This window comes from Heterocephalus glaber, unplaced genomic scaffold (assembly GCF_053883595.1).
Source record: "Heterocephalus glaber isolate CG9 unplaced genomic scaffold, H.glaber_assembly_v1.0 deba00001472, whole genome shotgun sequence".
Lineage (NCBI taxonomy): Eukaryota > Metazoa > Chordata > Mammalia > Rodentia > Bathyergidae > Heterocephalus > Heterocephalus glaber.
In genome coordinates this window covers 21,914,600-21,939,216 of record NW_028258315.1, presented here as the reverse complement: position 1 = coordinate 21,939,216, position 24,617 = coordinate 21,914,600, and the positions used below count along the sequence as shown (strand labels likewise).

Here is a 24,617-nt window from a genome sequence, read left to right as displayed (position 1 = left end):
TTTTTTTTCTTTTATACATCATGTTTTTTGTATCCTAGGTAGTTCTTGCCTACCCTGCATTCATAAATATTTTCCCTTATAATTTCTTCCTTAAGTTTTATACTTTTAGGCTTTCTTATTTAGGTTCATAGATCCCTTGAAGTTGTTTTCATGTATGGAAAAAAAGGGTTGAGGTTAATTTTTTATATATGGATAGGAGGTGTTCTAGTGCCATTTGCTGAAAACACTATCTCTTTCTCGGCTCTTGAATTGAGTTTATATTCTATAAAATGCTAATGTTAAATAATCTTTCAAAACTCAGTGCACCATATATGTGTGGTTCTATTTCTAGATTTTCTGTTTTATTCAAATGACCTATACGTCTTTCCTTACACCAACACTGCCTTGATTACTGTAGCTTTAGAAGAAGTCTTAAAATTAGGTACTAAATGTCTTCCAGCACTGTTTTTGTTTTTGTTTTTAACTTTTCTAGGTCCTTTGTACTCCTACATAACTTTTAAATTTCAATATCCAGTTCTTCATTTATAGCAAGTATACACAGACCTGAATTTTTATATATACCTTGTGTTTTCTAATCCTGCTAAATTCAAGTACAAGTTCTAGGGGTTTCTAGAGATTTCTTAGTATTTTCTCTGTAGATGATCATTTCATCTACATATAAAGATTTTGCTTCTGCCATGCCAATCCTATCCTAGCTGTGTCATTTTATTGCCAGACTATTTTGGTGGGGACTAGGTTTCAAAGTTTAATGGACAGATAAAGAATAAGCATATCTGCCCTTGTTCCCCACCTTAAGGAGAAAGCATTTTCACTGGAATAAAGGAGTACATGTCTTTAATCTGTTGAGAAGTTTCTGTTCTACTTCTAGGCTCCTGATAGCTTTTACCATGAACAGCTGTAGAATTTAGTCCAGTACTTTTTCTTCAACTAGTGACAGGATCATATGACTTTTTCCTTTCCTCTGTTCAAATGATGACTTTTGGGGGTGGATCTTCCAATGCTGAACCAACACTGCCATCCCTATAACAAAACCACTTTCTACATCCTGCCAGATCTGACTTCCAATAGTTTGTTTTGTTAAACAAATTTCTATCTATAGTCATACTTTTTTCTTCTATTATCTTTATCCAGTTTTAGGATTAGCACAATATTGAGTTCCTAAAATGAAGGGAGAAGTGTTCCTTCTTTTTTCTGCTTTAATTATTTGATATAATTTATCAGTTAAAATGTTTATGACCCTGCTGTTGTCTTATAGGTAGGTTTTCAAGCTAGGAATATACTTTCTCTAATAGGTGCTATTCAAATTTTATATTTCCTCCAGAGTTAGTTCCATTAATTTGTCTTCCAAGGTACTTCTTAGATGTTGTCCAATTTATTTCAAAAAAGATTTTTGTAATATGCTTTCTATATCCTTTTAAATTCTGTAAAATCTGTGGTAATGTCTCCTAGATCTTAATATTGTAATTTAAAAAATGTGTAACTGATATTGTGTAACAGGAAGAAAAGGTCTAAAAGAGCAGAGGAATTGGGAGGGGTAGGGGAAGGGAAAAAAGGGAAAGGAAAAAATATGAAAAGAGGAAAAACAATAGAAACAAGGTCTTTGCAAGTAGGGAAGGGTAGAGGGGGTGAAGGGAGGGCAAGAGAAGGGGAAAAAAATAAGAACCAAGAGGCTCATGTAATGGTACAAGATCCCAATGATTAATGTAACTGTATTTTATACCAAAAATGTACCAATAAACTTAATGGAAAAAAATAAACAAATGGATGATTTTAGGGAAAAATAAAAGGAGTCACCAACAGAGTAAGATAGCCAACAGAGTAGGAAAAACTTTTGCCAGCTGTTCTGCAGACAAAAGAGTGATATCTAGAATATATGAAGAACTGAGAAAAGTTACCCCCCCACACACAAATTTAAAGACCCAATACCAAAGTTGGCACCTGAGATAAATATACCCTTCTCAGATGAATAAATACAAATGGCAAGTAAATATATGAAAAAGTATTCAACATCACTGGTCATCCAAGAGATGCAAATCAATACAATGCTGAAATTCCATCTCACTCCAGAAAGAATGGCAATTATCAAGACAATCAATAATAAATGCTGGCTGGCCTGACAGGGAAAAAGAACACGTCGCCACTTTTGATGGGAGTGTAGACTGGGGCAACCACTGTGGAAATCAGTGTGGCAATTCCTCAAAAAAGTAGGACTAGCGGTTCCATTTGACCCAACTGTCTCCCTTCTTGATATCTTTCCAGAAGATTTAACGGTATCATACCACAATGATATATTTACACCCCTGTTCATAGAAGCACAGTTTGTAATAGCTAAATCTTGGAAACAAACCAAATGCCAGTCAACTGATGAATGGATAAAGAAAATGTGGTTTTTTATATATTGGAGTAATACTTAGCCATAAAGTGGGATAAACGTGAGACATTTATAGCTAAGTGCATCCAAATGGATGAATTTTAAGTGAGATAAATTAGACACATGTAAATACTGTTTCTCTGGTGTGAGAAACTGGAAATGTAAATAAAGACCAAAAGTAATTATAGATAATGTGAAATAGAAAGAAAATGTTCAAATGAGAAGGGGCACAAAGGAGGTGAGAAAGGGAAAGGAAGGAAGGGAAAAGAAAAAAATGAAAAAAAAAAGATAACATGTAAACAAAGCTCTTGTAAATAAGGAGAAGAGGGTGGAAGGGCAGGGAGGGGAATAGGAGAAATATGAATCAAGATATATCATGTACAGGTACCAATTCCATATGATGAATGTGATCGTTTTGTATATCTAAATTGTACCAGTAAACTTAATTAATAATAAAAAGTAACAGAATGCTTAGCACACATTAGCAGTTGTGCAACCAGAAAGCACAAAGCAATGAAGTAGTGGAGAGGAAATGGGTGGGTTAGGGAAGGTTCCCCAAAGAATTAATGCCTGAGATGGTCTTGAAAGATGTTTAAATAAAAAGATCTTGCCAAATGGATATGTGTGAGTTGTGAACACTTCAAGCAAATGCAACAGAAAGTACAATAGCAGAGAGAAGTAAAACAGCATGATTTTTAAAGAGACCACAAGTAATTTACTATGGAGTATAAAGTACATGGAAAAGTTAGTTGAAAATAAGAGAGGGAAGAATAATTGCATGTGTTACTACCAAAGCTTGTGACTGTTATTCTGGTAGGGGGACTTCACCCTGAAGGCTATCATTAACAATGATAAGGAAATAAGTCCACATCCTGTGAGCCAGCCAGAAAGACAATTTTCACAAGGGTATATTGTCACAGTTAGGCTGATGAATACGGATCATGAATTGCAAGCCACACAGAATAAATGAATATTTAAGAAATAAAGACAGAGGGGATTGATGTTTGCTCATCACCTATGAGGAAGATGAAATTCAGATTCTTGATTTGGGTGATTGAATGTATAATAATGGCAAGAGCTAAGGTGGGGAACAGAGGACAAACTTCAGGTTTTCAGAGCCTGGATAATATATTCAACTTTGAATATCTTCACATTATAGCTTTCATAGAGAGATATCTAACACACACACACACACACACACACACACTCATGAAGCTTGCAGAATATACTGAGATCTAGGTTTAAAGATGTATGTGTCATATAAAAATTGAACAAAATCAAAGTAGATAGGTTAAGAGCCCTGCAATTGTCTTTTCTTTCTTTTTTTTTCATTAAGTTTATTGGTACATTTTAGGTATACAATATGATGACATTCATCATTGGGTGCTTGCACCTGTACATGATGCATCTTGGTCCTTCTTTTTTCCCCATTCCCAGCCCTCCCTTCACCCCCTCCACCCCTCCCTATTTGCAGAGACTTTGTTTCCATTTTTCCTTTTCTCATAATTTTTTCCTTTCCCTTCTTTCCTTTCCCCTACCCTTTCACTTCTCTTCCCCTTTAGACTTTTTCTTCCTATTTCACATTGTCAATTATACTTTTTGATCCTTATTTACACTTTTAGTTTCTCACACCAGAGAAACTATGTGGTATTTACACATGTATGTCCTATTTATTTCATTTAAGAGTATGGCCTCAATATGCATCTATTTAGCTATAAAGGTCTTTAGTTTCTCGTTCTTTATGGCTGAGCAGTACTCTATTATATATTTTTTTAAAAGCCACATTTTTATCCAGTCTCCAGTTGCTGGGCAATTGGGCTCTTTCCAAGCTTTAGCATTGTAATTGTCTTTTCCTTAGACTCTGCATTTTTCTATTTGACATCCCTTAATTACAGTGCCAAACTACAATCGAAGTTGTCCACATCTGAGATCTAGAGCCCATGTTCTGAACTACTTCCTTACTGAACTCTCACACACCAAACCAATGTTTCTTTCTCCTGACCTAAATCTACCCAATGCCAGCTATCAGACAGCTGGAGACAGCCTCTATGCCCAGAGCATTACCAGAATTCTTTAAACTGTTCATCCCTGTGCTGCTTTGCCCTTTTTGTGGAGATCCTAGTAAACCCTCAAGCCTAAGCTTTCTCTTCACTCCTGCTTCTGTCCTCTGGGTCACACGTGGTGTTTCCTCCTGTGGCCTTCTTGGTGTGCGAGCCCCTTTCTCTCAGAAAATGGAAGAAAGAAATCATTGTTTCAAAGGCAGTCACCTATGTGCCTGTCACCTCACCCCACATGATGAAACCACATCCCAGGCGTGAATCCAGAAATGAGCACTTGGTGAAGACTATGTGTGGGTCAGAGCGAAGCTTAGGGAGTTGTGAGTCATCAGGGGAGAGAATCACAGGAGAACTAGGTCCATTTAGCATTATTATTTTCAAGAAAGGGTACTTAGGGTACGTGGGTTAAAATAGGGACTGAGAAACTGTCCACTGATTTGCAAAATAAAGTTAATTTTAATAATTTTAGGATGTTTTTCTTGGATATGGTATGATCTAAACCCAGATTAGAGATTATGAGATATCAGCTTTTTCTGTTAATCTTTCATTCTTAAGAAAGCTCATCATGAACTGTGATTTCTGATCTTGAAGACTAAAGTTCTAAATATGTAATTCATACTTTTCGGAATACTTAGCTAAATGTACTATATATGTACCCTCTGGACATATATTTAAAGAAAGCATTTCTCAATTATGATATGATTAGAGAAAGAAAAATATGTGAACTGAATCACAGACATAAGAAAAACTTTTTGAAACCATTGAGTACATGAAAGAATTGATCACTAAAAATGGAGTCAAATTCAATAGGCTTACTGAAATTGCACAGATTTTTAGGCAGAGGCAAAATTTAGCCAAATATTTAAACTTCCTAACTTTCAAGGGGAAAATAATTTGTAAAACCTAACTTGTCTATGGGCATGAGGTATTCAGTTATCTGTACAATGCTTTCCCCATACTGTGTAACACATGACCTTTAAACTATTTTTTATTAATTACTTTCTCTAGTCTGTGTGCTTTCATGAGAATTGCCTGACATTACCCTGTAATTATATTAGATGATAAATTACTGCTTACTTAATATTGCATTTGGCAAAAGATTCTTCTTCCTCCTCCTGTTCAGGACACAAAACAATTTTCCCCACCCCTCCTTCAATGACCGCAGCATTGCTGTCCTTATCTGATTGCAGTAAGAGCATAGTGGGCCATGAGGTGATGACATATACAGCATTGTTTTATGATAGTGGGAGTGACCATGATTTGGTTGGAAAGGGTAAGAATAGACAGAGAATTGACTTCAGTGTTTGCCTGTTTCCCACAAGGCCCCAAAATTCCAACACATAGAAAGAATAGTGGAGCTTGTCCTAAATTTTATAAGTTAAGGATATCAAACCAATTAGTGATAATATACTTCAGAGATTCTTCATTTTCAAGACTCATCTTCTGCAAAAAAGATACAAATCTATGATAATGGTTTGCATTATTCATTTTGTGGTAAGCAAATATTACAACATAAGTGCTTTCTGAAAAAAAGATTATCTGCTTTTCTCTTACCTTTCTTATAAAACCTCTACCCATCCTAAATCTCTTTCAATTCCTACATTTTTCTTTCTTTTCCTCTGCTTAGCAGAGGAATCATCTTCTGGCTGATTCAGCTTTTCTATTTTAATATTTAGATCTTTAATCCATTCCCATTTTAGTTTAGTGCATGGTGAAAGATATAAGTCTAGTTTAAATCTTTGACAAGTTGAAACTCAATTTTTCCAGCACCATTTATTAAAGAAGCTATCTTTCTTCCAGTGAGGGTGTTTGGATCCTTTATTGAAGATGAGATGGCTGAGTGTGTCTGGAGTTGTTTCTGGATCTTCTAATCTGTTCCATTGTTGCTCAAGTCTGTTTCTTTGCCAGTACCATGCTGTTTTTTATCACAGTAGCTTTGTAGGATAGTTTCAAGTTGGGGATTTTTATACCCCCTGCCATGTCTCTGTTACTTAGAATTGCTTTTGCTATTCTGCATCTCTTCTTGTTCCAAATGAATTTTTGTATTGTTTTCTCAAGGTCTGAGAAGTATGCTGCTGGGATTTCAATTGGGATTGCATTGAATCTATATAGCTGTTTTGGAAGTATTGCCATTTTCACTATGTTAAACTTTCCTACCCAGGAGCAGGCAATGTCCTTCCATTTTCTGATATCATCTTCAATCTCTCTTTTCAGAGTGCTATAATTTTCAGGGAAAAAGTATTTGATTTCTTTCATTAGGTTGATTCCCAGGTATTTCAGTTTTTTGGATGCTATTGTGAACGGAATTGTTTGTCCTATTTCTCAGTGAATCTGTGGTTCATGTAGAGGAAAGCTATTGATTTTTGGGTGTTGACCTTGTATCCAGCTACTCTACTGAATTTGATTATTAAGTCTAGAAGACTTTTTGTGTTGTTCTTGAGTTCTTCTATATAGAGCATCATGTCATCTGCAAATAATGACAATTTGACCTCTTCATTTCCTATCTTTATTCCTTTTATTTATTTCTCTTGTCTAATTGCCATGGCTAATGTTTCCAAAACTATACTGCACAAGAGTGGTAATAGTGGAAATCCTTGTCTTGTTCCTGATTTTCATGTGAAGGATTTCAGTTTTTGACAATTTAGTATATTGGATGTTGGTTTTTAATAGATGGCTTTTATCAGATTGAGGTAGAGACCATCTATTCCAATTTTTGTAGGGTTTTTATCTTAAATGTGTGTGTTGGATTTTGTCAAATGCTTTTTCTGCATCTATGGAGATAATCATGTGGTTTTTGTCCTTGGCTCTATTGACATAGGGTATTACATTGATTGATTTGCATATGTTGAACCATCCCTGCATCGCTGGGATGAATCCCACTTTGTCAGGGTGTATGATCTTCTTGGTGATCTTCTGCAATCTATTTGCCAGGATCTTAGTAAGGATTTTTTGCATTTATGTTCATTAGTGAGATTGGTCTATAGTTCGCTTTTTCGGTTCGGTCTTTCTCTGCTTTGGGGATCAAGGTGATGCTTGGTTCGAGGAATGAATTTGGGAGTATTGCTTCCCTTTCAATTTCACTGAAGAGTTTAAACAGTAGTGGCAGTAGTTCCTCTGTAAATGTCTCGTTGAATTCAGCAGTGAAGCCATCAGGACCTGGGCTTTTCCTAGTTGGTAAGCTTTTAATTATGTTTTCAATTTCATTGGTTGATATTGGGTCGTTTAGAAATTTTAGGTCTTCTTTGTTCAACTTTGGTAATTCAGATTCATTGGAATCTGTCCATTTCTTCTGTGTTTTCCATCTTATTGGCATATAGAGTTCTGGAAGTAGGTATTGATGATCCTCTGGATTTCTGCTAAGTCCCTTGTAATTTCACTCTTTTCATTCCTAATTCCATGGATTTGGGCCTTTTCTTTCCTTTTTCTGATAAGGTTGGCTAAGGGTTTGTCAATTTTGTTGATTTTTTTGAAGAACCAACTCTTGGCTTCATTGATTTTTTTGTATTGTTCTCTTCATCTCCATTGAATTGATTTCTGCTCAGATCTTTATAATTTCCTCCCTTGTATGAGCTTTGGGTTTGTCCTGCTCTTCTTTTTCTAGAAGCTTGATGTTCAGCATCAGGTTCAGCTCATGAGTTAATTGGGCTCATTCTGTTGTCCCAATATGTGTATTCACTGTTATGAATTTCCCTTGTAAGACTGCTTTCATTGTGTCCCACAGATTCTGATGTGTTGTATTGTCATTGTCATTTAATTGAAGGAACTGTCTGATTTCTTCTTTAATTTCCTCTGTGACCCATTGGTTCTTTGTAATTGTATTGTTCAATTTCCATGTGTTTATTAAGTTTTTGCAATTTCTTTTGCTATGGATCACCAATTTCATCACACTATGGTTGATAATATACAGAGTATAACTTCAATTCATTTGCAGTTACTTAAATATGTTCTGTGAGTGACTATGTGGTCTATTTTGGAGAACGATCCATGTGCACCTGGAAACAATGTGTATTCTGATTTTGTGGGGTGGAACACTCTGTAAACATCTGTTAAGTTCATTTGTTCAACAGTTCGATTTAGTTCTAGTATTTCATTACTTATTTCTTGTCTAGTTTGTCTATCTATTTGTGATAGTGGGGTATTGAGGTCCCCCACTACAATTGTATTAGTGCATATATGACTTTTCATGTCTGTTAGTATTTGTTTTATATAGTTGGGTGCACTAGTGTTTGGTGCATAGATGTTTATGATTGTCATCTCTTCCTCTTGGATTCTTCCTTTTACAAGGATGTAGTGTCCTTCTTCATCTCTCTTAATCAGTGTTGGTTTGAAATCTACTTGATCTCCAGAGGATAGCTATTCCTGATTTCTTCAGGTTCTCATCACATGGGGTATTGTTTTCCATGCTTTAACTTTCAGTCTATGAGTTTCCTTTTGAATTAAGTGTATTTCTTGTATGCAGCATATTGTTGGATTTTGCTTCTTGACCCATTCTACCAGTCTATTTCTTTTGATTGGTGAATTGAGACCATTAACATTGATGGTTATAACTGATACATAGTACTTATCATTGTCATGACTTTTTCTTTTTGTTGGATTTTCCCCCTTTACATTTAATTTCTTCTCATGCCTGATGGCTTCATTCTACTATGCTTCCTGGGGTTGTGATCCTCATTATCTGTTCCTAAGATATTGTCTAAAATTTTGGGGGGGGTGCTAGTTTGGTATTCATCAAGTTCCTAAGGTGATCTTTGTCAAGAATGTATCTTATTTCTCCATCAATTTTGAAAGATAGTTTTGCAGGGTACATCAATGTGGGTTGGAGGCTATTTTCCTTTAGGGCTTGGAATACATCACTCCAAGCTCTTCTTGCCTCGAGGGTTTGCACTGAGAAGTTTGCTGTGATTCTAATGGGCTTTCCTTTGTATGTGATTTGTTTCTTTTCTCTAACTGCTTGTAGGAATCTGTTCTTCTCTTGCATTTCTGGGATCTTGTCTATTATATGTCTAGGTATAGATTTTTTTAATCAAGGCTATTTGGAGTTCTGTGTGGTTCACTTATCTGTATGTTAAGTTCTTTTACCCTGCTTGGAAAGTTTTCTGCCATTACTTCTGTGAACAGTTTTTTTTAATGTCATCTGCACCCTCTCCTGTTTCTTCTTTGACTCCAATCAGTCTTATGTTATTCTTCTTTGCATCATCTAGCAGCTGTGGATTGATTTCTCGTGGTCCCTTACGATTTTGAAGGAATTTTTCTCCAAGCTCTTCTTGCCTTGAGGGTTTGCATTGAGAAGTCTGCTGTAATTCTCATGGGCTTTCCTTTGTAGGTGATTTGTTTCTTTTCTCTAACTATTTGTAGGAATTTGTTCTTCTATTGCATTTCTGGGATCTTGACTATTATGTGTCTAGGTGTAGATTGTTTTTGATCTGGTTAGTTGGAGTTCTATATGCCTCACTTCTTTGTAGGTCCAATTCTCTGACTCTAGGAAGTTTTCTACTATTACTTCTGTGAACAGTTTTTTTTATGTCAACTGCACTCTCTCATGTTTCTTCTTTGACTCCAATCAGTCTTATGTTGCTCTTCTTTGCATTGTCTAGCAGCTGGTGGATTGATTTCTTGTGGTCCCTTATAATTTTGAAGCAATTTTTCTTTTCCTGGTCAATAATTGCAATCCTATCTTCTATATCTGAAATTCTGTCCTCACATTGGCTCATTCTGCTCTTTAGACTTTCAATGGAGTTTTTAATCTCCTGGAAATCTGTTTGTATCAGTTTTATGGATTCCATTTGTTTCCCATGTTGGATTCCATCATGTTCCTCAGCTCCTCTCTAGATTTATTAATCATGTCTTGCACTAAGAGCACAATCTCTGCTCTTATCTGAGAAAATATTTCTGATATCATTTTTTCCAGATCCTCTTTTTTTTGACAGTTCAGGGAGTCCAGGTGGTTGAGCATTCAGAGTGTTCCATCTCATCTCCCTTTGGGGTTGCTGTAGGTGATCTGGAAGTCTGGTTTTGAGACTTATTTATGTGTCTTCTCCTTTCCACCAGGGGGTGTGGTGCTGCTCACCTCCTCTGAGCTGGAAGCAGTAGGACAGCTGCTCAGAAGCCCCTTCCTCTGTACGGGGAATGATGGGATTGAGGGTGACCCAGAAGCTCACTCCTCTGTACTGGGAGTGGTGGGATGGACCTGCCTCCATAGTCTTGAGATGGAACTTAATCTGTTCCACAGTAAAAGACCATATTTGTCAAATGGAAAAATGGAAACAAATTGCTCCTGTGCTTAATTTTAATCAAAGAATTGTTTTTTTCTTCCTCTTAATCATGAGATTTTGGCAGCATCATGAAGTCACAAAGTCAGAGAATTATACAAAGATTCTATTAGGGGAAGATTTGCCAGGTCTAGCATAAAAAAAGGCAGAAGGAGAAAGCAAAAGAAAAAGCAAGAAAGGGAGAAGGGAGGGAGAGAAAAAGAAGAAGGAGAAGAAAGAGGAGGGGGGAATATAAAATGAAAGAGGAAGAGATAGAAGGAAGGAAGGAAGGAAGGAAGGAAAGAAAGAGGAAAGGAAGAAAGGAAGGAAGAAAGGAAAGAAGGGAGGAAAAAGATGGAAGAGACAATAACCTTCCAGAATTATTGCTAGCACTTGTGGGTGTGTTCTTAAATCAACTTGTAGTGAACTGTATCATTTCTCTTTTGTATGTTCAGTCACTTTTTAACTTTTTGTTTTGTATTCAGTTGAGACTTACAAGAAAAGCTGGAGAAATGCTGGTTTCTCTTACTCATCTGCTAATGCTAGCATCTCCCATAGCCATAGCACAATTTTCAGAACAAGGACACTAGCATCAGTATGATCTCATTAACTACAATAATGACTACTTTTGAATCTCATCAATTTTTCTTCTTGTGTTCACCTTTCTGGTCCAAGACCCTACCCAAGATTTTACTTTGTGATTAGTTGCTGCTGCATCTTTATCTCCTGCAGTTTCTAAGAGTTCCTCCATCATCTTTCCATGTCTTTCATTACCTTTAACCTTTTATAGTTTATTGATCAGTTATTTTTAGATGCTTCTTAATTTAAAGAAATTTAAATGGATTTTCTGTTACATGACTGAAATATATACTATCCTTTTGACTTTTTCTGAACATACAATTGCTCTATATTTTTTCAGCATTGGGCTGACTTATATAGCTTCAGTAAAAATATCACAAAAAAGATACTTGGTGTGCTGTTGTTTTGGGTGTATAATATTATGGGTTTCATGATATTTGCATGTCTGTTATGAGTGATGTTGACTTTGACTATTTGGCAATGATTGTCTGTTAATTTACTCCACTGGAAAGTTAGAAGCCTCTCTTGCTGCGATTAAGGAACTTGGTGTGATGGTTACTTGTGATATATCAACCTGACTTGAGGAAGGACCACTTAACATATTAGTACAGTTTTGGGTGTGTCTGTGTATAATTGACACGTAGGCCAGCAAACTGAAGGGGGAAGACTTGCCCTGGATAGGTATAGCACCAACAGAGAGGATGGTAGCTTTGGCAGAATAAAACAGGAAAAAAGAAGCCAACGTTCCTTTTCAGAGGAGGTACGGTCCTTGCCATTGCTTTTGGAGATTGGTGTCTAGTTTCTTCAGCCTTCCATCACAGACTCTTCAACATTTTAATAGAGATTCACATTGCTGACTCTACAGTGAGCTTCTAGGCCTTCAATCTCCAACTGGTACTGAATTCTCCACCTCTCCAGCACACAGATGGCCATTTTGGTTTCTTCTGCCTCTGACCTTGTAGATGGCCACTGGAACTCTTATGGTTCTGGTCCTGGTTTCAGTCTTCCCAATCAGTTCCTTTGCATAACTGTGTTGCATGGTGACCCTTCCTCTAGAGAGCCATAACAAATACGCTTGGGGAAGTTGCTTTAATACTCTGCAAATTGTTTCTCCTCAAGCTGTAATGCACTGAGTTTAGCACCTGTTAGTGAAACTCATCTGTGCCAGTTACTACTGTGGTGGCCTAATAGTGGTTTTAGAATTCCCCTTTTATTCCTTGATTATTAATTAGAATTTTGCTATGAGGAAGAACTGTCCTTTCTTGTTTATTCCTTATTGATTTTACATTTAGTCTGTGGTTTAAACTCTAATCCTACTGTTACTCATATTATTGTTTAAGCTGCTCCAGGTTTGTCTGTTGGGACCTCCCTCAGCTTGAGCCTTTTTTCACTTAGCAAGCTCTCATCTTGTTTGAGTACATCTGTAATTTCCAATACCATGAGGTATTCCAGACTCATCTCTCTGTCCCCTGCCTCAGCCTTGAATTTGGTCACTTCTTCAAGAGGTTCCAGTCCTTCTCACTGGAAAATGATGCTAAGAGAGCTCAAATTTGTTGCCAGGAGTATGCACTGTAATGCAATGAGGTTGTATGTAGGCCCTGGCTGCACACAGAACTGGGGAATATGCATGGGTGCACGAGATTAGTTGTCACAGACTACACGAACAAATTATACACCTGGCAAACTAAAACAACTTAAATCTGATTTCTCAGAGTTCTGTAGGTTAGAAGTCCGCAATGCTAAGCCAAATTTGTGTCCTTGACATAAATCTCACTTGGTCATAAAATATTAATATTATTATTGTTTTCATTACTATTATTATGTGATGAATATATGGCTTTGACTATATTTGGTAATATTTTCTTTGGAATTTTAAAATTAATATTAATGAGTAGTATTAGTTTGTAATGTTCTTTGGATTGTGTTATTCTTAAGTAATAATATAAGTTTTATTTCAAAAAGAGATTGTGTTGTATCCCTTCATTTTCAATTGAGTACCAAGAATATTTACACCTGGAAAGAAATTGGTAAAGTTCTCCTGTACGATCATCTGGTACTTTTTTGTAGAGTGGGTCCTTAGTAACTTTTAGTCTTTTAGCTTATTTTCTGGCAATTTTGTCTGTCTCATATTGGGAATGGAGCATGAAAGCCTCTGAAGAGCAACACATGGGTTTAAAGAAGACAGATGATCATGTTAGTTCTAAAGTTTAATGGAGCACCACAAAGTTTGGAATCAAGATAAACAATATTTTAATGCAATACTTTAAAAATTAAGTTAGAAAACTAAATTTATAAAACAAACTTCCGTTTTCATCAAGAAAGCTATTGGAATCTAGGCAGTGATTACAGTGAGAGGAGAAAGGCCGGGTGGTAAAAGGAAGGGTCAGATCCTGTCTTCATTTTAATGTGTGCATTGTGGATTTTCAAACTTCACCTTTTTTCTACTGTAGATCTTTTATTTATTGAATGGTACCATGCTTTTGTTCCTCTTTATCTCCTAGTCTCTGTATATCTCCTGTGCCTCCTGCAATGCTTGCTTCATAAGGATAGATACCTGTATTTTTTATTTATTTTTGCTAACTTATTCTTTAATACATTTATGGTTTGAAATCCCTACTTGTATAGTTCTTGTTCTATCTGTCCAGTTATTTTTTCCTCCAGATTTAGAGTGGATTTACTGGTTGTTTTAGTCATCTCTAGCTGCTATGGCAGAACACCATAGAGTGGGTGGCTTAAACAGCATAAATATATTTCTGACAATTCTGGAGCCTGGGAAGTCCAAGGTCAAAGAACCGGCATGGTTGAGTTCTGGTGCAGGTCTCTTCCTGCCCTTAGATAGCTGCCTCTTCTCTGTGTGCCAGAGAGAAGAAGAGGTTATCTTTCTTGTGTCCCTTTTTATGACAGCCTGAATCCCATCATGAAGGTTCCACACTCAATAACTTGTCCAAAAGAATTATTTTCCAAGGGCCCTACCTCCTATTATTCATGATCACATTTAATTGTTTTAACACCTGAGTTTGGGGAGAAAGATAGACCAATACTCAGTTCATAGAACTAGTGACACACCAGCTCACAACAGCTCACACTCAGTCACCTTAACTGTGTTCCTCTGCTGACTTCCTTGGGCTTTTTCTCAGCCTGTGCTTGGAGGTCACATGGCAGACAGGCACGAGACTGTGACCATATGACACTTCTGTAGTACTTGAGTTGATTCATTTTTTTTATCTTTTATATAAAATTAGTTTGCCATTTGTTTTTTCTCTCTTTGAGGGATTTTCAAAGTGTGATTTTGTTTTAAATTTTCATAGGTGTTATTTCACACTGTTGAGAGGAGGTTTGGAGATATTGGCCTACAGTCAACTTGAAGACTTACAGCCATTACTAATAATTAGTCAAAGTCACATGTAGTGGCATAAATCCATAGTCCCCACATTTTGCAGGGGGGCAGGGGTGAGGCAGGAGGATCTTGAGTTCTAGTCAAGTTTCATCAACTTAGTAACTAAGAGAGAGAGACCTTGTCTCAAACTAAAAAATAGAGAGTGTGCTGGTGATATAACTCACTGGGAAGGCCTGGTTCAATCCATAGTATTCAAAAATACTAATGTCATTGAAACGGTTTGATATGTACTGGAAAGACACATGAGCAAACTAATAAATAACTTCAAAAAGTAGCAAGAGATGTTAACCTCAAAGAACCACAGCAGAGACCCAGGTATCTGCAAACTGGACAAAACAAGTAATGCTGTCCTTATAACAGCACGATGGAAAGATATCAAGACTCATATTAGATTTCCGTATTCAGACAGGTGTTTTGAAATTGAACATAGCTGTGTCTGAATTGTCAGATGCATAATTCAGGACAAATTTTCAAACCCTCTGAAGTCTTAATTTTTTCATCTATAAAATATCCAGATTATTGGAAGGAATAGTGGATTTATGTGTTAAATGTATTGACAAGAATGCTTGGTATAGTGTGAATTCAAAAATGCCCCTTACCTTAACATTGTATTTTATCTTTCTTGCCTTTTGTCTCTCCTGGGGAATAAAACCAGTGCCTTTGCATTAAGCTACATCCCCAGCCCTTTCTTAAATTTTTAATTTAAAGATGAGGTTGTGCTAATTTACTACATTACCTAGGTTGAGCTCAAACTTTCAATTCTTTGCCTCAGTTTCCTACATTCCTGGGATTATGGGTGTGTACCTGCATGCCTGGCTTTTCTGCCATTTTTATTGATATAATACATAATTTCTTTTTTCTCAACATGTTCCTGTGCTTTTGATATGGTCTTTCCCCAGGCTATATCCTTGGCCCCCTTTCCCCATTTTGATAGAAATTTCTCATCACTTTCCCACTCTGCCAAATATTAAGGCACTGAGCTAATCAAATATCGAGATTCATACTTCTCAAGACACAAAATCAATACGTGTTTACATTATGAGAGTTTTTCTACATAAAAATGTATGTAATTATAAATAGTCATCAGTTTAAACTATTGATGCTGAATCATGTTAGCCAATAATTCACATCTATGATACTGAAACACTCTTTCCATTTTTCTCTGGGCATCTGAATGCTTCATCGCTGGAGTAATCAAAATCTCCAGTGACCTCCCTGCAAGTGCATTAGTATAAAGTAGTTCTCTCCTCAAGTTGAGCTGAAATCCTTTCTTAAGCAAGGAGTTTTTATTCCATTTTTTCCATCCATTCTGTTCCATGCACTCAGCTCCACTTGATTAAGTGCAGATCAAGATATTTCAAATTGATGCAGCACAGCTTTAGACATTTCAGTGCCCACTGACTGAATGAATGCTACAGACTGGGCACTGTGCTAATCACAAAGAAAATAACATTGGTACCAGAGTTAAAGGTCTATTCGGCCAGCTGCAGAAACACAAAATGGGATTGCCATGCTAGAAGGTAAGACAAAGTTGCATGGGATTGGAAAGGAAGAGTGATGACTTGGTTTTGGGACTGAGTCAAAGAAGATTTCAGAGAGGGGAATGACTAGGAGAGGGGCTTGTGAATAAAAGAGGAGTTTGTTCAAAACACAGTCAATGCCAGAGGTGATGACAGTAGGTATTCTCATGAAGGTATGATTTTTAGAGATGACCTCAGGCTCTTTAGGAGCCAATAGCTTTTAAAAGGAGCTGGGTATGGTCTTGATTTTCCCTGAAGATTCAGAGGCTACCAAAAGGACAGTGCCTTCAGGGAAAGACAGTTAAAAAGAGAATCTTAAGACTGAATATAGATGATATAATCCAATCACTTTATATTTCAAAAGCAATCTACCAAATCTTCAATTTCAAAAAGCTAGATAATCTTTACCCCAGTGAAAGGGTCTCCTTTCTCTGAGATCTCATTGTTATTAGTATGCTTTATTTTCTTCTCTATTACATCTCTTATCTGAGATCTGGTCCGATGTGTCTTGCATTTATTTCTGAGTTCATGTTATGCCCTTTCTTCCAAGCACTCTGTCTAATTCACTATCAGCTAGCTTACCTAATATATATGAGTGCTTTCAATTAATATAGGCAAATGGGATCCAGAAAGTGCTGTGAGTTTGAAAGAAAGATATAAATAGTGAATTATTATGGAAAATCTGGTCTACAACACCTTATAAAATTCAACATCTTTCATTGTTTGTTATAAACTTTTCTTGTGCCTTCTTTTATCTTTCCCTCAGTCGAGTGGCAGTGAACCTGTGGTACACATGCTACAGCTGGCTGTTTATCACTGAAAGCTCTAAAAGATTCATCATCACCGCCTTAGTCTCCTCAAAGAAAAAAACCTCATGCTGTGGAACATAGAGCATACCCCCCTGCCCCCACTCAATTCCACCATGTTGTTTTTCAGGTAGACATGAAGGTCGAGGGTGATCTCAGAAGCTTCTAGCTGCTAACAAAAGGGCTACTGTTATCCTGCTTTCCTGATCGAGTGGATGGCACTTCTCTATCCCAAACCACTATACTCCAAGAGACAGGGAAAAAGACCTTGCTTGTGTTAGGTTATGGAGATTTCAGGACAACGCTTATTGCAGCAGTTAGCATTACAACCGGTCAGACATGCACCTTTAGGTTTTTATAACTAGTTTCTTTTAAGATCCATTAAAAAGTCTGAAACTTTTCTGGGAATTATGTGTTGTCAAAGAGACAAAACCAAGCAAATATAACACTGTTGTGCATAAACGCTTTTTATCCTAAGAATAAAGCTGCTTAAGATATATTAAATACTAATCTATAAACAAGGTGGTTTGGTGGCTTATTTTATTGTTTGTTTGGGAATTACCCCCAAATAAATATCACCATCACTCTGGCTGAGGAATGGGAACTTTTGTATAAACAAGAGAGACAAGAATTTACAGTGTGGATTTTAGCTCCCAGCAGCCTGGCTGTGCAGAAAAGCAGGAAGACCGTCTGGGAAAATATAAGCAGAATCCAAATAAACTGTGGTGAATAAATATTTTTTTAATTAAGAGGATAACTGGATTGCTTATATTTAAACATATATTTGCCATTTTCAGTGGTTCTTCCTTCCTTCCAGGGAATCTGAGAGCCCACTGTGATATTTCTTCCACGGGTCATTTTGTGCATTTAGTGCAGATAGATTGGCCATACATTCTCAACTTTGATCCTGAAAGTGGATTTCGTCTGATTTATTTACTTATACATATTTGAGTTACATAATGATCACATTCATCTGGTGAGTTGGTACATGTACATAACACATCTTAATTCTTTTATCTCCTCCTCCGCTTCTTGCCTCCCATCATATCTTGACCGCTTTCCTTTTGCAAAAATTCAACTTCCCTGTTCCCTATTATTTGTCTTTATTTTTACTCTTTATTTATGCTTTGTGTTTCTCATATAAGAGGAACCATTAGATATTTAAGCTTGTGTTTCTGACTTCTTTCACTTAATATTAAAATCATGATTTTTCAAGGATTTTTTTTTTTGCTGGGTATATAATTCTGCATTGACCACTGTTGTTATTGTTGTTTTCTCTTTTAGCTCTTTAAGGTGCTATTCCATAATCTTCTGGTCTCTAGTTTCTCATGAGAGTTCACTGATGGTTTATCTTTGTTTTACCTCCATTTTACATGTTTCTGACTAATTTAGATATCATTTTTATATCTTGCATACAGCAATTTGAGAGTAATATACTTTGGTGTGCTTTAAAATTTCATTTATCTACTTTGTAATTTTGTAGGACTTATATTCTATTTTTTTCCCAAATTTGTAAGTTTGTAATTACTTTAAATATTTCTTTTGCCCCATTTCTTCTTTTCTCTTCTTGGTACACTAATTACTCCTTTATTAGATGTTTGGCTGATATTCTTTATCCTTTCAAGATTAGCTTTTCTAATTTCACAAGTATTTTAAGTCATCTTTTCTCATATAGATGCCCTTCCTTTCCTTCTCTTGTATAGAACTGGCTAGGTTCTTGAGTATAGTATTGAATAGAAATAGTGAGATTAGGTTCTCTTGGGGTTTTTTTATGATCTTAGGAAAAAGCATTAGACATTTTACTATCAAATATATGAGTTACTATTAAATAAGTTAGGTGTGGTTGTACATCCTGATACTCCTAGCACTCTAGGAATCTGAAGCAGAGGGTTCACAAGTTTGAGCCCAGATTGAGAAACTCAGTAATTTAGTGAGACACAGTCTCAAAGTTTAAAAGTGCATGGGGTGGGGCAAGTAGGGATGTAGCTCAGGGCAGAGACCATAGGTTCAATCCCCATTACCGCTACTGCCAAAAAAATACTAGTTGAGATTTTTTCAGAGATGTTCTTTACCGGGTTGAAAATGTTCCTTCTATTCCTAGTTTGGTGAAAGTTGTTTTGTTTTTCAATGCTAGAATTGATTTTGGCTTTTGTCAAATGATTTTCTTGCCTCCATTGAAGTAATGACATGTATAACTTTCTTCTTTGGTATTGAGGTAAATGATAATGATTAGTTGTTAATAAGACTCTGGTGTATCTTTTTTAAAAAAACTTTTTATTAGTATATATGTTTATGATACATAATAAATCCATCCATTGTGGGAAATTGGTAAATATATGCATAGCCTCTCGATCCCTTCTATGTCCCCTTTCCCTCCTCCCCTCCCACGTACCCCATCCCCATAATCCTTCCTGTCTCCACAAGGAAACTCTGCTTAATCATGGAATATGCCACTCTTATCTGTTTTTGTGTTAGGCTTGCTAAAATGTGTTTAGGATCTTTGGATCTATGTTCCTAAGAGCTAATAAGGTGTAGTTTTCTTACAATATCATTCTCTGTTTTTTTGTTTCAGGGTAATGCGACCATCACAAAATCAGATGGAAAATATAAAGTCCAGGTTTGTTCATAATTTGTATGCAATTGATAGTGTTTCTTCCTTTAATGTTTGTTTATCTGGAAAGCCATTTTTAACCTACAGATTTCTTTGTGTAAAAAATTTTAAATATGAATTAAATTTCTTTGAACTATACAAGCCTATTTAGGTTACCTTCTTGGGTGAGTTTTGGTACTATTTTTTCAAAGAATTTTTCCATTTCAACTAAGATGCTAAATTCATAATATAAAGTTATTCATATTTTGTTATCACTTTAAATCCATAGAAACTGTAAAGATGGCACCTATTAGAAATTGTCTAATCTCTTTTTTTCTCTCTAATCTTTCTTAGTAGAGTTTTATTCCTGTTCTAAAATGTCCAGCTTTTTGACTTTCATTTATTCATTTATTTTCTTTATTGCTCTTCTCTTGTCTCTTAATTGGTTTTCTGCTCTGATATTTTATTTTTTATTTTGAGTTTAATTTCTTCTAATAGTTCTAGGTTTTTTTGTTTTGTTTTGTTTTGTTTGTACTGGGGATAGAACTCGGGTCCTTGCGCTTGTGACACAGGCGCTGGTGCCATTGAGCTAAATCCCCAGCCCAGATCTAGTTTCATAAGGCGGAAAACAAGTCATAGATTTGAGACCTTTAATTTCTACATGAAGTTTACATCACAGATCAGTGAACCAGACTACTGAAAATAAATACAGAGCTGGACCTGGTGGTTCACAGCTACCTAGAAGGCTGTGTTAGGGGGATCACGTGGGCCTAGAAGTTCACAGCTAGCCTGGACAACACAGTGGGAATCCATTGAAAAAACAAAACAAAACGACAAAACCCCAAGAAATATGACACGTTAAAGATTGTATCAGGAGTTTAAAAATGCTTACAGAAAAACAAACATAATATAAAACATAGTTAGACTGACTGAGAGTGGTCTTTGGGCAATTTTAAATAGAGTACTCAAGAGAGAAAGAAATATGCATTGTACAAAACTGGAAAATTGAAAGAAAAATGCTGGATAGCTCTATTGACAACAACTATGATTCTACTGTCCTTTCATTTTCTCCATCCCTCCAGCTGAACCACAGCCCTCATGAACAAGTTAAGGTTCAGCTTTTTTAGGTAATCAGTCAGTTTCCTCTTTTGAAAGAAAAGAAGTATTGGATTTGACCAGATTCCACTGAAGCATACGTGAGGGCTTTCATGAACAAAATGATAGGACTGGTTCTTGGATCAATGCATTTATTAATTGTTCCTTTTGCAGGATCACATGAACATGTTGGAAGCAATAAATTGTGTCATCATAAGGAATGTAAAATTTGTCTTGTTAACTTTAGAAAATGATTGACATATTTAAAAACAATTTCATAGTACACCTGGACATTGCTTGTATAGTATTTTCTCTTTTAATATAGACAGTTTCAAGTTTTCAACTTCTCCAATATTTTTTCCTTGGACACAAACCTTTTCAATTTTTCAAATTTTTTATCATTGCCAAAGAAGTTGCTAAATGGAACAGATTTTATGCTACTTTAATTATGGCTAGAAGACAAAAATTTCTTTTGATTTCTTACTTCTGAGAAACTGCATGTCTTATTTTATTTGTATTGACCTATATACCCTTCCATTCTTAAAGTGCCTTATGCCACATGTGAGGAGAAGCAGTCACAAAAACAAAAAAAGACAAAAAGCAATTTTAAAAGCAAGTAAAGGTTGTTTAAGTTTTTTATTCCACGCTAAAGACATTTCACAGGAAATTTTTTGAACTCACAGCTTAAGTGGATGCATAGAAAAGTTTACATTTGCAGCATGACTCTTTTTGTGGTCTGCTGAGAACAGCTGGGCTTACGTGAGTTCTTAACCATCTCCAAGAGCACTAGTTTTCTTACTGTATGGAGGTGTGTAGGTAAATGTTGTTTTTGGAGTGAGTTGAAGAAAAACTGGTTTATTATTGAAAAAACTGCTAGATCCACAATTAGTAGTGCTCATCACTAAGAGTCCTACATAGGCTGATCTTCTTCCCCTACAATAATAGAAGCCATGACAGACAGAGTTGCAGAAGAACGTGAACAGGTGAAAAGAACAATCATTCACCTATGTTAGTGACAGCCAGGACAATGACAGTGGCTGTTAGCACTTTCTCACCATTCAGACCCAGTATGCAGCACTCACAACTTAAAGGAGGAAGGGTTTATTTTAACTCATAGTTTCAGTCCACGGTCAGCTGGCTCCAAGGCAGAAACCTCATGGCAGAGAGGCATAGTGGAGGAAAAGTGGTCAACCCATGGCAGCCAGGAAGCAGAGTAACAGGGGAGAAGCCGGGAACAAATTCACCCTTTCAGGTCACAGTCCAGTGACCCACCTCCAACCAGGCCTCACCTCCTTACAGTGCATCTAGCTTCTGAACCCATCATGAACCCATCCTGACCCAGTCACCTTCCATACATGAGAATGTGGTGGGACATTTCAGATTCAAACCCTAACAATGTCAAATGCAATCTACAAATAATTTTAAGATTTAATGAGGTTAAATTTCATGGAAATTGACAATTCATTATAAAATACTGTTAATTAATTAATTCTTATGTACCATTATGAAATAGAACAATGCTCTCCAAATTAAAAATTCTTTAAGCATCAGAAAATTCCTAAGCTTCGGACCAAGTGAATTTTAGTGTGTGTTTATGCTGTCATCCAAATGTGTTAGTAGATTAGTAGATAACCAAAAGTTGAGATCAACCACCCTTGTCAGTACTGCTTTTATATTTTGTGAGATATGAAGGGTGTAGGGTAGAGGAACAGGCATCTTTCACAGAAGGCCACAGCCTTGTTTTCCTCTTGCCCATCAGTGAAGGTAAAGATAGGATCACCCTGTGAAGGCCTCTGAAATTCAGAGTGAATAAGCAACTTGTATAGAACCACTCTGCCTTTAGGGCTGACATCGGGGCTTGCACCCATGTATTTTATCTAAAGCACATGCCATTTTTACTGCATCCTGACAGTTGCGAAGATGGGGCACCTTTTAAGCCCACTACAAGCCCTGAAAATGGTAATTATCTCTTACTTTTTTGTGTGACTTTCTTGACACAAACATTCACTGTTAGGTTTGATTGAATTGTTAAATATAGATTTCCGAACTCAAGGAGGAAGGTGACTATAAACATGAAGCATATCTGATTATCTACATAGGTGTGCTACTGTCTGAAGAATCGTGTTAGAATTTCAGTGTTTTTAACATCACCCCAGGATAGTTTGGGATATAGCTGATATTTTCTCATCATTGCATCTTTCCCCAGAGGTTGGGCTAAGAAACACGTGGAATCAGTGTGAGGTGGTAATTTCCAGCAGGGCATTGAAAAGTAAATATGAGTGACTAGAATGGAACTTTGAGGTGGGTTACAAATATGCTCCTCTGGGAACTGGACACGGTGGCACACACTTGTAATCTCAGCACTCTGGAGGCTGGGGCAGGACGATTGTAAGTTTCAGCCCAGCCTGGCCAACTAAGCGGGGAAAAAAAAACCAAAAAACTGAGAAAGGGTTGAGGATGAAGCTCAGTGCTAAGGCTCTAGGTTCAATCACCAGTACTGAAAAAATAGATGCTAGACCGAATATCCAGGTTTTCAGGAGCATCAGCTTATCTCAGTACCTATCGACTGTCCAAGTACTCCACTCTCCTTAGCTAAAGGAGTTTCTCATGTATAGCAATTTTCAGTAAGCTTTTTAAAGATTTTGTAAAGGTTTGCAAAATTTTGTCAAATATGAAGGGAGTTTTAGAAGGAGGATGGATATGCAGTAAAGAATTCCTGGTATCTTCCTGTTTGTTCTTTTACTTTCTAATGGACTGGACTATGTTCTAGCATTTGATCCTTTTTATTTTCTTGCTTTTATTCTTAATTTCAGTGGAGGAGAGGAAATATGGAATCCATAAGTATCTAGCTAAATAATGAGTGTTATGGTTCTGCCCCTTGAAAGTACACCAGTGCCTGGAAACCATTTTGAATAACTCCTAAGCATGATTTTCAATTATTCCAGTGTGTCAAGGCTCTGCAATGATGTCACTGCCCAGCATACTCATGGAACTAATCACTACACAGTTGTCACATGAGACCGTTAGTCTATTGACATCCTACATTAGTCACCCTGAACAAAGACATAATTTGGCTTTTTTTCCCTCTATATAATGGCAAGGGTCAGAGAGTGAGGTGCAGAATCTTTATGGTAGCTCTGTTGCCCCGTGAAGGTTGAAGGCTGTCATTTCTCCTCTTCATCATCCACCAAGTCAGTTTTATGGGCATCAGCTTCAAGTTTATTTCATTCAGAAGTGATGTAAGCTATTCTGCTTTAATCTCATTAGAATTGCACTCCCCTCTGACTTCCCAGCATTACATGGACGGTTCTTTCTATTTCTTAGTTGTAATTTGGACATGTTTCATTTGGTATTGTTGAAAGCAGTTTCTGCTGTTTCTCTACCCTCTTTCTCTGGGACAGCTTGATTCAAATGCACGTTAGGAACCAACTGAAATTCTAGTTCATAATTAATTCTTTTCTTCCCCCTAAAATTATTATTACTTTCATGGATCCACATTGGCGATGATATTTTGAGTTTTATGCTTTCCTGATTTATAAAACTACATACTATCAGGCCGAGGATTTAGCTCAGTGTTTTCGCCGCCTGCTGCGCAAGCGCAAGGACCCGAGGTCGATCTCCGGTACCAAAAACAAAAACAAAAAACTACATACTGGCTTTCTCATCTCATTTTCCCTGTGAATATATACATAGTGCCAAGAATCATATTTGAACTCCTTGTTTATTGAGGTAGTTACTGCAATTTTCATGCTTCTGATGTGAAGGCATTTTAGATTTCAGTGTTTTTAAGGGTTAGAAGCAATGACAATTCTCTGTTCATGCTCCCACTCTCAGTTGCTGCCTCAAACTTTGCAATCCATGTTCCTACTTATGTGGAAGGACAGGATTCTGGGTCAGCTGCCTGGGCCTCATACTTAAATGGAGATGGGATAATACATATAGTTTTCTTTTTTT

The 24,617-nt window shown here is 36.6% G+C and overlaps 1 long non-coding RNA gene across 1 annotated transcript in view; it reads left to right on the top strand.

Moving 5' to 3' along the window:
- Window positions 1-15,982: 15,982 nt before the first annotated feature.
- Window positions 15,983-24,617, top strand: part of LOC147826228 (uncharacterized) — a 29,738-nt gene continuing 21,103 nt past the window's right edge. Inside the window, exons 1-2 of the long non-coding RNA XR_015439234.1 lie at window positions 15,983-16,172; window positions 19,551-19,595. This is a non-coding gene — a long non-coding RNA (uncharacterized LOC147826228). The remainder of the gene's footprint in view (window positions 16,173-19,550; window positions 19,596-24,617) is intronic.